Genomic DNA, 13,713 nt, shown 5'->3' on the forward strand with positions numbered 1-13,713 from the left:
ATTAAGTTACTCTCCTTGCACACGCCGAACGAAAGACGTCTAAAATGTGTCCTCTGAGACCATTAAACCATCCCTGAGGTGTGACTTTCCTTTGTAATGACACGCTGCAACCCCCTTGGTAGCGCTGCCCGTCTTCTGGCATCCTTGGTTGGCTGGCTGCGCCTCTGCTGCCGCCCTGCCCGACACAACGCCCCTCGGTGTCTTATTTATTTTGACTGCGAGGGTGTGATTGATGGGCATGAGCAGTGCAAATCTTCGCCAGTCCCTCATCTCCTTCCACCTTCTTCAGACTGTGCGGCCTCATGGCCATGGCATGCGATAAGGGATCAGCTGACGCCACAGTCTGAAGCAGGTGTAAGGACACGAGTGTGAGAGGCGAACATATTGACTGCGCAAGGCCATGAATCCCAGCCCTGCAGTGAGAATAAATAAGAAGACACTGCGGGGCTGGGATTCATGGGCATCGCGAACCGCAACGGCCGACATTAAATGAAGTCAGAAGACGGGCAGCGTTAACAGCGCAAGGCCAAGGGATAACACGACAGCGCAGACTCCTGTGCAGCAAATACCGACGCTCAGGAGGCCGTGCCCAGCACCAAGGTGGGATTCTTGACAACTGTGCTGCGTCGCATTCCGAAGGAAACTCCCGCCTCCAAGACAGTTTTGACTGTATAAGGGGCTAAATGTCATACGGGTTTCATTCAGCGTGTACAAGGAACAAAATTTAAAAGAGCAACCTTTGACTTGTGCAGCATTACTGCTGGCCAAGGTGTGGCTCTTCTAGTTTGTAACCCCTGAGGGGGGGTTAAAGGTTACCTTTAAAATTGGTTCAATTAGGCTTCGGCCTACACTCTGCTCCTCCCGCAGAGCCTGGGCTCTAACACCGCCAGTTGGGGCCCGGAAGTGCTGGCTGCACAGAGCAAAACACCCGCCACTCTGTCAGTGGGGTTCAGCACCGCCAGCTGTTCCCCTGCTGTGTAGCCGGCAACGTGTCCTGCAAATGCCACGCAGACACAAAGCTGCCGCCAGTGCAGGCTTCGGCCTACACTCTGCTCCCTCTACTCCTCCTGCTGACCCTGGGCTCTAACAACGCCAGTTGGGGCCTGGAAGTGCTGGCTGCACAGAGCCAAACACCTCACCAATGTGTCAGTGGGGTTCAGCACCGCCAGCTGTTCCCCTACTGTGTAGCTGGCAACGTGTCCTGCAAAAGCCACGCAGACACAAAGCTGCCGCCAGTGCAGGCTTCGGCCTACACTCTGCTCCCTCTGCTCCTCCTGCTGACCCTGGGCTCTAACACCACCAGTTGGCGCCCGGAAGTGCTAGCTGCACAGAGAAAAACACCAGCCAATGTGTCAGTGGGGTTCAGTAATGCCAGCTGTTCCCCCGCTGTGTAGCCGGCAATGTGTCCTGCAAAAGCCATGCAGACACAAAGCTGCCGCCAGTGAAGGCTTCGGCCTACACTCTGCTCCCTCTGCTCCTCCTGCTGACCCTGGGCTCTAACACCGCCAGTTGGCGCACAGGGGTGCTAGCTGCACAGAGAAAAACACCAGCCAATGTGTCAGTGGGGTTCAGTAACGCCAGCTGTTCCCCTGCTGTGTAGCCGGCATGGTGTCCTGCAAACACCACGCAGACACAAGAACTGAAATTGAAGGAAACCTGTCCCCCTACCCCAGGCGTTGGCATGTATAACAGCCACCTTGTACAGCAGTAATGCTGCATTTGTAAAAGGTGGCTCATTAAGTTACTCTCCTTGCACACGCTGAACGCAACACGTCTAAAATGTGTCCCCTGAGACCATTAAACCATCCCTGAGGTGTGACTTTCCTTTGTAATGACACGCTGCAACCCCCTTGGTAGCGCTGCCCGTCTTCTGACATCATTGTTTGGCTGGCTGCGCCTCTGCGGCCGCCCTGCCCGACACAACGCCCCTCTGTGTCTTATTTATTTTGACTGCGAGGGTGTGATTGACGGGCAAGAGCAGTGCATATCTTCGCCTGTTGTCACTCATCTCCTTCCGCCTTCTTCAGACTGTACGGCTTCATGGCCGTGCCATGCGATAAGGGATCAGCTGACGCTGCACAGTCTGTAGCAGGTGTAAGGACACGAGTGAGAGGCGAACATATGTACTGCGCAAGGCCATGAATCCCAGCCCCGCAGTGTGAAACAATGTAAAGACACTGCTGGGCTGGGATTCATGGGCATCGCGAACCGCACCAGCCGACATGAAATGATGTCAGAAGACGGGCAGCACAAACAGCGCATGGCCAAGGGATAACACAACAGCGCAGACTCCTGTACAGCTAATAACAATGCTCAGGAGACTGCGCCCAGCACCAAGGTGGTATTTTTGACAGCTGTGCTGCGTCTCATTAAGAAGGAAAGTCACGCCTCCAAGACAGTTTGACTGTATAAGGGGCTAAATGTTATACGTGTTTCATTCAGCGTCTGCAATATTCAAAACTTAAAGAGCAACCTTTGACTTGTGCAGCATTACAGCTGCACAAGGTGTGGCTCTTCTAGTTTGAAACACCTGACGGGGGGTTAAAGGTTACCTTTAAAATTGGTTCAATTAGGCTTCGGCCTACACTCTGCTCCCCCTGCAGAGCCTGGGCTCTAACACCGCCAGTTGGCGCCCGGAAGTGCTGGCTGCACAGAGCCAAACACCTCGCCAATGTGTCAGTGGGGTTCAGCAACGCAAGCTGTTCCCCTGCTGTGGCATCGCGAACCGCACCAGCCGACATGAAATGATGTCAGAAGACGGGCAGCGCATGGCCAAGGGATAACGCAACAGCGCAGACTCCTGTACAGCAAAATGCGATGCTCAGGAGGCCGCGCCAAGCACCAAGGTGGTATTTTTGCCAGCTGTGCTGCGTCTCATTAAGAAGGGAACTCCCTCCTCCAAGACAGTTTTGACTGTATAAGGGCCTAAATGTGGTACGTGTTTCATCCAGCGTGTGCAAGGAACAAAATTAAAAGAGCAACCTTTGACTTGGGCAGCATTACTGCTGCCCAAGGTTTGGCTCTTCTAGTTTGTAACACCTGAGGGGGGGTTAAAGGTTACCTTTAAATTTGGTTCAATTAGGCTTCGGCCTACACTCTGCTCCCTCTCCTCCTGCTGTCCCTGGGCTCTAACACTGCCAGTTGGTGCCCGGAAGTGCTGGCTGCACAGAGCAAAACACCTGCCACTCTGTCAGTGGGGTTCAGCACCACCAGCTGTTCCCCTGCTGTGTAGCTGGCAACATGTCCTGCAAATGCCACGCAGACACAACAGACCTCCAAATGCCTCCAGTGCAGGCTTCGGCCTACATTCTGCTCCCTCTCCTCCTGCTGACCCTGGGCTCTAACACCGCCAGTTGGCGCCCGGAAGTGCTAGCTGCACAGAGCAAAACACCCGCCAATGTGTCAGTGGGGTTCAGCACCGCCAGCTGTTCCCCTGCTGTGTAGCTGGCAACGTGTCCTGCAAATGCCACGCAGACACAACAGACCTCCAAATGCCTCCAGTGCAGGCTTGGGCCTACACTCTGCTCCCCCTGCTGACCCTTTACTCCAACCCCACTAGTTGAGGCTGTAAGAAGACAAGCTTGAATAGGTCCCCATCCTGGTTCCAGTACCGTCAGCTGGTTCCGGGCAGAGCCTTTGGCTTAGGTGCCTCCCTCTGGGTATCCGAGTTCCACCAACGTCAGGTGGTCCTTGGTAGTGCTTTCAGGCACGGGTACCTCCTGCTTAGTAACCGGGTTCCAGTAACGTCAGCTGGTCCTCGGTAGTTCCATTGGCTCTTGGACCTTCGGCTACCCATCCGGGTTCCAGTACTGTCAGCTGGTTCTCGGCAGTGTCTTTTGCTCTTGTACATTCTGCTCCCCATCCTGGTTCCAGTACCGTCAGCTGGTTCCGGGCAGAGCTTTTGGCTTAGGTGCCTCCCTCTGGGTATCCAAGTTCCACCAACGTCAGGTGGTCCTTGGTAGTGCTTTCAGGCACGGGTACCTCCTGCTTAGTAACCGGGTTCCAGTAACGTCAGCTGGTCCTCGGTAGTTCCATTGGCTCTTGGACCTTTGGGTAGCCATCCGAGTTCCAGTTCCATCAGCTGTTTCTCTGCATTTTCTCAGCCTTCTTGTACCTTCTGCTACATTTCCAAGTTCAAGACCCTAAAGACCATGACCCGGAAGACCACCCCTAAGATGACGACGACACCAGAGACAACAACCACTGAGATGACGACGACCCTGGAGACGATGACCCTGAAGACCACCCCGATGACGACGACCCCGGAGACGACGACGACATGGGAGACCGAGAAGCAGAAGAACAAGAGGCTGCAGAACAAAGAGCAGAAGAACATTAAGCATAACACAAAATATCAGAGCAAAAGATATTATCTAAATTATAAGCAGAAGAAGACTAAGCAGTGTATGGGGGTGAGTCCGTTCCTCCTCGTGGTGCACCTGGATAAAGCCTGATGCTGCAGGCCAAACTGAACGCGGACAAATGTAACTCTTTTGTGACAGGCAGAACGGAAGGTGTAATCTTCAAACTTTTGTAGATAACAACTACGGGAATGCCTGTCACAAATAAGAATATGATGAAGAACTTGAATATGAAGAAGAATAAGAGTTAAATAAAAAGAATATGAACAATGTAACAAAAACAAATTATAGGTAGAAGATGAAGAAGAAGATTAATAAGGTGAAGAAGAACTTGATGTCAAAGATGCTGATGATGATGAAGAAGAAAGTGTGGGAGAAGTAAAAAAGAGGGTGAAGGGCGTGGAAGTAGTGAAACATCAATATTTGACAAAATTAAAAAAATCTTAACATAGTCAATATCTTTGTAACTCCGAACGTCTTAAATTTGATTGGGCTAAACCTCTATGCCTTTAATGTCTCCGCCACCTCCCCCAATACATCCTACATTATTCCTAGTTGTTTTCCTTCATGTAGAATGAACCTACAAGGAAAGAAAGGGTTTATTTTAATTCCGATATTTTCGTTCCATTGACTTGCATTGGTATCGGGTATCGGAATCGGCGAGATCCGATACTTTGCCGGTATCGGCCGATACTTTCCGATACCGATACTTTCCGATATCGGAAGGTATCACTCAACACTAGTGTTCAGCATTCGGATACTGCAAGTATCGGGTATCGGCCGATACTTGCGGTATCGGAATTCCGATACCGAGATCCGATACTTTTGTGGTATCGGGAATCGGTATCGGATCCATATTACTGTGTAAAATAAAGAATTAAAATAAAAAATATTGATATACTCACCTCTCCGGAGGCCCCTGGACATCACCGCTGGTAACCGGCAGCCTTCTTTGCTTAAAATGAGCGCGTTTAGGGCCTTCCATGACGTCACGGCTTCTGATTGGTCGCGTGCCGCTCATGTGACCGCCACGCGACCAATCACAAGCCGTGACGTCATTCTCAGGCCCTAAACTCTTCATTCTAGGAATCAAACCGATCTGTAATTGGTGTAACGAGTAAAAAATTATGTTTTCTTGGTCGCCACTGCATTGCAATAAAATGCAATAACGGGAGATCAAAAGATCGTATCTACTGCAAAATGGTATCAATAAAAATGTCAGCTCTGTGCACAAAAAAAGCCCTGACTCAGCCCCAAATCACGAAAAATGGACATGCTACAAGTCTCGGAAAATGGCGCCTTTTTTTTTTACCAAATTTTGCATTTTTTTTCACCACTTAAATAAAGAAGAACCTAGACATGTTTGGTGTTTATGAATTCATAATGACCTGGAGAATCATAATAGCAGGTCAATTTTATCATTTAGTGACCACGGTAATAAAAAAGAAAATAAGTGTGGAATTGCACTTGTTTTGCAATTTCACCACACTTGGAATTCTCTTCCTGTTTTCCAGTACACAATATGTTAAAACGAATCATGTCGTTCAAAAGTACAACTTGTCCCACAAAAACGAGCCATCACCTGGCAATTTTGACTGAAAAAGGGTTAAATTAAATAGCAAACTACAGTATATAAAAGATGATAAAAATGCATTGTATACAGATGTCATAAGGATGCTAGCTGAGAAAAATCACACTGTACTCGCATTACACTTGTCCTACTTTTCTGGATCAACATTGGACCGATTTTTTATATGCTAGTGTGATTTATTTCTTAATTTATTGCTGATATAAGCCATATACGAAGATACTGTATGATAGCATATGAATAAGACTCTATGATGAAACAGCAGGAACTTCAATGTGCCGTCATTTGCCATTACAAAATATTTAAAATGTAAAAGAAAATCTCCAGTGTTGGATCCTTAGATAATTAAAAAATGTGTATTTATTTTGTAAACTTCCAACCGAGTGGAACAGGAAGAAGTTGGACTGTATAAATGTACTAAATGTTTTAAATCTGAAAAAACTGGTGTTTTACAGGGGACGCCATGGTCGGGGATGACCATATTTTAGGAGGGAGGAGTGTAAGGAGGTGATAGAGGCCGTCATATGCCTCCCTCTCTTTGAATAGTATTCACATTGAATGTGTGTGGTTCCATAGTGTTTATGACTGTTTATCTATTCATGTAATGTTGCTGTAATGTGTAGGTACTTGACATGTGTTGTGCATAGGATTAGAGATGGCATAAGACAATAGTGGGCATAGAATAGTAGGGCACCATAGAGAAGGGAATGAAAGTGTTAGGATGAGTATAGCTAGTATAAGGGGTTTTCCAGGCTGGGAGGAGTTACAGATGGGTGTAGTACAGAACAGTGGGCTGTAGTGAAGGTGCTTCCTGGTTAGTGAGCAGAGCCCGGTCAGCTATACCCAGTGCAAGGTGTAGTGCTGCAGCAGTGAAAAAAGGCAGATAAATAGCAGTGGGGGTGAAGTTCCTGATGCAATAAGTGACCCCAGGCTGAGTGGCGTGAAGGTGGTCACCATCTTAAATGGTAACCATTCCAAGGAATATCCGGGGCCTACGGCAGGGATTAGGCGAAGCTGAGAGGGCAAGGCTTTTACCTTTTCCTATTGAAACTAGACAAGGGGAATGGGAGGAAGCTGGTGGACCTAAAGGCATGGACTTCACAGAGGGGGCAGAGATTGTCCATTGAGGCAGAGATTGCCGGTAAGGGCAGAGATTGCCAGGATGAGACAGGGATTGTCCAGCGAGGCAGAGATTGCCAGGGCCAGGCAGAGATTGCCAGGAAAAGGCAGAGATTGCCGGGAAGACAGGGAAAGGTCCACGAATGTCACTGCATGAGGACTCTTTGTTGGAAACAGAGAATGGGGCATCAGACTACGCTGCTAACCTGTCAGAATGATGAACCAGAGGAGTCCAAGTAGATGCAATAGAGAAATAGACTTTATTTCTATTTTTTTCATGGTGATCACACCACTTCCTCAGGACAGTCTATACACATACACATGCAGAGTGTTATTTATAGTGAAAGAGGCCCATGAAAACACCTTCTTCCACACCCAATGGGAGGCAAATTACACTCACCGGCCACTTTATTAGGTACACCTGTCCAACTTCTTGTTAACACTTAATTTCTAATCAGCCAATCACATGGCGGCAACTCAGTGCATTTAGGCATGTAGACATGGTCAAGACAATCTCCTGCAGTTCAAACCGAGCATCAGTATGGGGAAGAAAGGTGATTTGAGTGCCTTTGAACGTGGCATGGTTGTTGGTGCCAGAAGGGCTGGTCTGAGTATTTCAGAAACTGCTGATCTACTGGGATTTTCACGCACAACCATCTCTAGGGTTTACAGAGAATGGTCCGAAAAAGAAAAAAAATCCAGTGAGCGGCAGTTCTGTGGGCGGAAATGCCTTGTTGATGCCAGAGGTCAGAGGAGAATGGGCAGACTGGTTCGAGCTGATAGAAAGGCAACAGTGACTCAAATCGCCACCCGTTACAACCAAGGTAGGCCTAAGAGCATCTCTGAACGCACAGTGCGTCGAACTTTGAGGCAGATGGGCTACAGCAGCAGAAGACCACACCGGGTACCACTCCTTTCAGCTAAGAACAGGAAACTGAGGCTACAATTTGTACAAGCTCATCGAAATTGGACAGTAGAAGATTGGAAAAACGTTGCTTGGTCTGATGAGTCTCGATTTCTGCTGTGACATTCGGATGGTAGGGTCAGAATTTGGCGTAAACAACATGAAAGCATGGATCCATCCTGCCTTGTATGAAGCATCTTTGGGATGTGCAGCCGACAAATCTGCGGCAACTGTGTGATGCCATCATGTCAATATGGACCAAAATCTCTGAGGAATGCTTCCAGCACCTTGTTGAATCTATGCCACGAAGAATTGAGGCAGTTCTGAAGGCAAAAGGGGGTCCAACCCGTTACTAGCATGGTGTACCTAATAAAGTGGCCGGTGAGTGTAGACAGAAACACATGTGAACATTGTAAAATGCACACAAAACAGTCATAAAGCATAATGTAGTATATCACTTGTGTAACAACTCTGCTGGCATCACAGCATGGCCTCTCATCTCTCACACTATCTTACCCACTGCTCCAGGTCATTTTGTGGTTTCTGTTTCTTGCCAGCTCCATATTCTGTGCCTCTGCTCTCTGCATGCTTCCTGGCTGTGTGCATAAGGGGATAGCGCCTGAACTTTCTGGTTCTTATAGGAATCAGGTGCACCTGTCTAATCTGCTCCTGACCAATTACCAAGAGGCCTCCAGTATTTGGTGCAGCTCCATCCAGTGGACTGGGCCTGTGCAATGTGTTAACTCAGTTTGTGTTTTGCTTCTGAGCTGCCAGGCCTTGCTTTGTGTCTTGCCTTCTCTGAAGGCTGTTCTCCTTGCTTTGCCTTGTATCTAGTTGGTCTGCCCTCCAGGAGGCTGAATATCCTGGCCCCTGTGTCTTTGTTCTTTACCTTGTATTCTTCCATTACTTTGTCTGAACTTTGTCCTATCTATGTCTACTTGTCTGTGGTTTCTTTCCCTGCAGTACCTCTCTGCTCTGCTCTCGGCTCCACACTCTGCGACCTTGCTTTGCTCTTGTCTCTGCACTCTGTGCCTTTGCTTTGCACTTGGCTCTGCACTCTGTGCCTTCACTCTGCTCTTGACTCTGTACTCTGTGCCATTCCTCTGCTCTTGGCTCTGCACTCTGTGCCTTCACTTTGCTCTTGGCTCTGCACTTTGTGGTTCTACCCTTGTCTCTCTTGCAGCTTTACCACAGCTCCGCACTCCTGCGGTTCTGCTCTGTTCTACTCTGCTCCACTCCTGTTGCTGCAGTAATCTCTTTCTGCAGCTCCTCTCCACATTCCTTGCAGTTCCTCTCTGCTTAGCTTCTGTTGCTGCGCTATCTCTTGCTGCTCTACCACTCTTATCCACAGCCTTGCGGTTCTCTTCCTGTGTGAACAGGTCCCAACCTGTTCCTTCATACTCTTTTCCTTCTGGCTTGTTTTCGTACCTGCATCTCCTGTGTGAACAGGTCCCAACCTGTTCCTTCATACTTCATTCCTTCCTGCTTGTTTCCTTACCTTCACCTCCTGTGTGAACAGGTCCCTACCTGTTCCTTCATACACCACACCTACCTGCCCTGTGTCTCTGCCGTACCTGCCAGCCCTGTGTCTCTGCTGTACCTGCCAGCCCTGTGCCTCTGCCGTACCTGCCAGTCCTGTGTCTCTGCCGTACCTGCCAGCGAGCCTTGTGTCTCTGCTGTGCCTGCCAGCCCTGTGTCTCTGCCATTCCTGCCAGTCCTGTGTCTCTGTTAGCTCTGTGTCTCAGCCGTGCCAGCCTACTCGTCTGAGTTTCATCCATGCTCATCTGCTAGTCCTGCCTGATGCCCGCACCAATACTGGTGTTCCTGTTTCCCAAGTGGGATCAGCAGCCACAGCCAGACACCACCCTGGAGTAGCTCCTGGCAGCTGCCTGCCACACAAGCCTGACCTCACCATCAGAGGCTCCAGTGAAGACCAAGGCAGCTGTCAAAGTCAGGCCCCTTCCAGGGTTGTCTGGTTCATGGCACAGTGGGGCCACAAACCCCCCGAGATCACACCCACCAGTCAGGGCATGAGCGTGACAGTTTGCACAGGCCATGGCTTCTGCAGTATCCCATGTCCTACCGCTCGCAGAGCATGATGAATTTTTTTCCCTGCTCATGTGAGCAACCTGAAAAATGTATTCCACCAAGGATGGTTCAGATTGAGGAGACTTCTGACCCAATCATAGTCTCTAACGCTCTCTACAAGCAACTTCTGGCCTATGAGGATAAGCATGACCCAGCAGACCCGCCTAGGTTCTATGGGAATCCAGAAGAATGCCAAAGCTTCCTGGAACAGTGCTTGCGCTACATCCTGCAGAATGCAGCTTGTTTCCCCTCTGACCGGTTTAAGGTAGGTTACATTATGTCCTACCTAGCAGGAGATGCTTTATTATGGATTTGTCCCCTCTGGGAAGCAGGGGATCCTATCGTTTTGAGTCTTGGGGCCTTCCTGGTGGCCTACCGTAGAGTCTTTGACATACCTCGTCCTGCTGCTTCTGTAAAGTCTTCCCCACCTAGATCTGAGAGGCGCTCCAAACAGGTGAAACCTGTGAAGAAACCTGTGAAGAAACCTCCACATCAAGCCACAACCGTCTGTGACCCTCCAGTTCCTCTACTCATTAAAGCAGCTACCCGAGTGAAGCCTAAAAAGGTTGAGAGTGGGCTGGCAAAGCAGCAGCCTGAAATCAGCCATAAGATGGGCATACAATGTCACTGCTGTTGTGAGGAACACCTGGATGGCCTCTGTCCAGGGGATGTAAAGCTCCAAAACCTCGGGCCAGTAGGAGAGACTGCCCTTGGTGAGAATAACTCCCTTCTGCTAAAGTCTGTGTCTGTTCCGGTGACTTGTGGGAGCTTCGGTCCTGCAGATGTGTTCAAGCTGCAAACCAGACAGAGTCTATGTGTGGTTCCTGTTCCACAGCTCCAGAATCCTGTGAAGGTGTTTGGTGAATGCCGAGTCCTACTTATGAACAGTCCAGTGTCGAAGGGACTACTACTGCTCCAAATTGGAGCATTATATTCAAAGAAATTTGTTTTTCACTTGCTGACCAGTTTGCCCATCGGTCGTTCTGAGCCGGGTACTCTACTGTCCAGTCCGGTCTGAAGACCCAGCATGGTGCTGCATTTTAAACTACGTAGTCTCCAGAGGTCTCTAGTTCCTATAATGCAAGGTCAGCCTACAGAGTTGTCAGCTTCTCCACCTGAACTGCTGGTTAAGTCATGGTGTGCCGACGCCACTGAAGAAAAAGAAGCAGTGGCGCCCTCTCCACACACCTCCAGCGACAATACTAGTGACCAGTTCCCAGGAACATCCCTGTCACTTGAAAGTTTTTCTCTGAACTATGTGGCAGGTGGATGAAGAAGTTGAAGCAGAAGCTCTTGTATCTCTGTTCTTCACCAATCCGAAAGAAGAGGTGGTCCAGTTTTGTCAGAGTAACAGGCTGATGGGGCTTCCTAAATGTATGCCTTCTGCTTCCAAGTGGCTACTTGGTGATAATACCAAGACAGAGACTTACTCATCCTCTAATCTAGAAGATGAGGTCCAGTTTTCTCAGGGTACCAGGCTGAAGATGTTTCCTGTACGTATGCCTCCAGCTTTCATGTGGCCATTGGGTGAAGATCCCAAGACAGAAGAGTTCTCATCTCTGCTTTCCACCAGTCTAAAGGAGGAGGTTCAATTTTCTTGTGAGGATGGGCTTAAAGGGCCACTGTCACCCCCCTCCAGCCGTTATAAACTAAAAGAGCCACCTTGTGCAGCAGTAATGCTGCATTCTAACAAGGTGGCTCTTTTAGTTTTAGGTTCAAGTATACCCCAAATAAAGCATTTTTATACTTAGCCACAATTCCTGTCTCTAGCCAGGGAGGCGGGTCCTCACTCCCCCAGCTTGACCAGCTCCTCTGCCGTCACTCCAATCTTCCTGCGCTTTCGGCGCCGCCCCCTCAGCGCTGTTATCATTTCAAAACCGGCGCCTGCGCTGTGTACTGGTGTCCTGCGCAGACGCAGTTAGCTCTGGCCGTCTGACGTCCCAGCCAGGCTTGCACACTGCGCCTGCGCGGGCATTGCGGCCAGCCACCTTTGGAATCCCCGCCCCGCACTGTGTTATGCATTATGCACAGTGCAGGGCAGGGATTCCAAAGGTGGCTGGCCGCAATGCTTACTGCGTCTGCGCAGGACACCAGTACACAGCGCCGGCACCGGTTTTGAAACGATAACAGCGCTGAGGGGGCGGCGCCGAAAGCGCAGGAAGATTGGAGTGATGGCAGAGGAGCTGGTCAAGCTGGGGAGTGAGGACCTGCCTCCCTGGCTAGAGACAGGAATTGTGGCTAAGTATAAAAACGCTTTATTTGGGGTATACTTGAACCTAAAAGTAAAATAGCCACCTTGTAAGAATGCAGCATTACTGCTGCACAAGGTGGCTCTTTTAGTTTATAACGGCTGGAGGGGGGTGACAGTGGCCCTTTAAGTTGGATCCAGTGAAGCTGTCTTCAATTTCAAAAGAATCGGATTATGTTGAGGTCAAATCAGAAGCTTCCAAGTCCCTGCTTTCAGTCAACCAGGTGAAAGAAGTCATGGCCCTTGTATCTTCAGTGTGGGAAGCTGATCTTGCTGGACCCAAAGAGACTGGGCAACCTGAGATCTCTAATGTCTCATCTACCTCATTCTACCAGAGGAATGTTGTGATGGCTCTGACTATGTGTGCTCCTATCCTTCTTCTACAAGTTATTCTGGCGGGCTTGAAGAAGAGGGGCCGTAAAGGGGGGGTACTGTAACAACTCTGCTGGTATCACGGCATGGCCTCTCATCTCTCACACTATCTTACCTACTGCTCCAGGTCATGTTATGGTTTCTTTTTCTTGCCAGCTCCATATTCTGTGCCTCTGCTCTCTGCATGCTCCCTGGCTGTGTGCATAGGGGGGCGGCGCCTGAACTCTCTGGTTCTTATAGGAATCAGGTGCACCTGTCTAATCTGTTCCTGACCAATTACCAAGAGGCCTCCAGTATTTAGTGCAGCTCCACCCAGTGGACTGGGCCTGTGCAATGTGTTAACCCAGTTTGTGTTTTGCTTCTGAGCTGCCAGGCCTTGCTTTGTGTCTTGCCTTCTCTGAAGGCTGTTCTCCTTGCTTTGCCTTGTATCTAGTTTGTCTGCCCTCTAGGAGGCTGAATATGTGAATATGGCTCCAGTGAAGACCAAGGCAGCTGTCATAGTCATGCCCCTTCTAGGGTAGTCTGGTTCGTGGTACAGTGGGGCCACAAACCCCCCGAGCTCACGCCCACCAGTCAGGGCGTGAGCGTGACAACTTGAAACATTGCTCATACATTTAAAAGTGAGTGCAAAAAAAACACATTTTTTAAAAACATAGTTATAAAAAGGTAGTTAAATAAAAAAAAGATTGCCACGACCAGGCAGGGATTGCCAGGAAGAAGCAAAGGCTTCCAGGGCAAGGCAGAGATTGCCAGGAAGACAGGGAAAGCTCCATGAATGTCATTGCATGGGGACTGTGCTGTAACTATGTCAAAAAGCCTGTTACTAAGTAAAGTTGAACTGTTAAACATGGATATGGATTCTGGAGTCGTTTGTGAGAATTGGGAATCTGGAGCCAGGATGGCTGAAACAGAAGGAACTTTAGAATCTCAAGTGAGTGTTCTACTTTATGTTTCCTTTGTTGGGACAGGGGGACAGGGTGTGGGAATGTAACAGCACTTCGCCACGACTACCACCCTGGCCACCTTACAAATG

Source organism: Ranitomeya variabilis, chromosome 2, assembly GCF_051348905.1.
Source record: "Ranitomeya variabilis isolate aRanVar5 chromosome 2, aRanVar5.hap1, whole genome shotgun sequence".
NCBI classification, from domain to species: Eukaryota; Metazoa; Chordata; class Amphibia; order Anura; family Dendrobatidae; genus Ranitomeya; species Ranitomeya variabilis.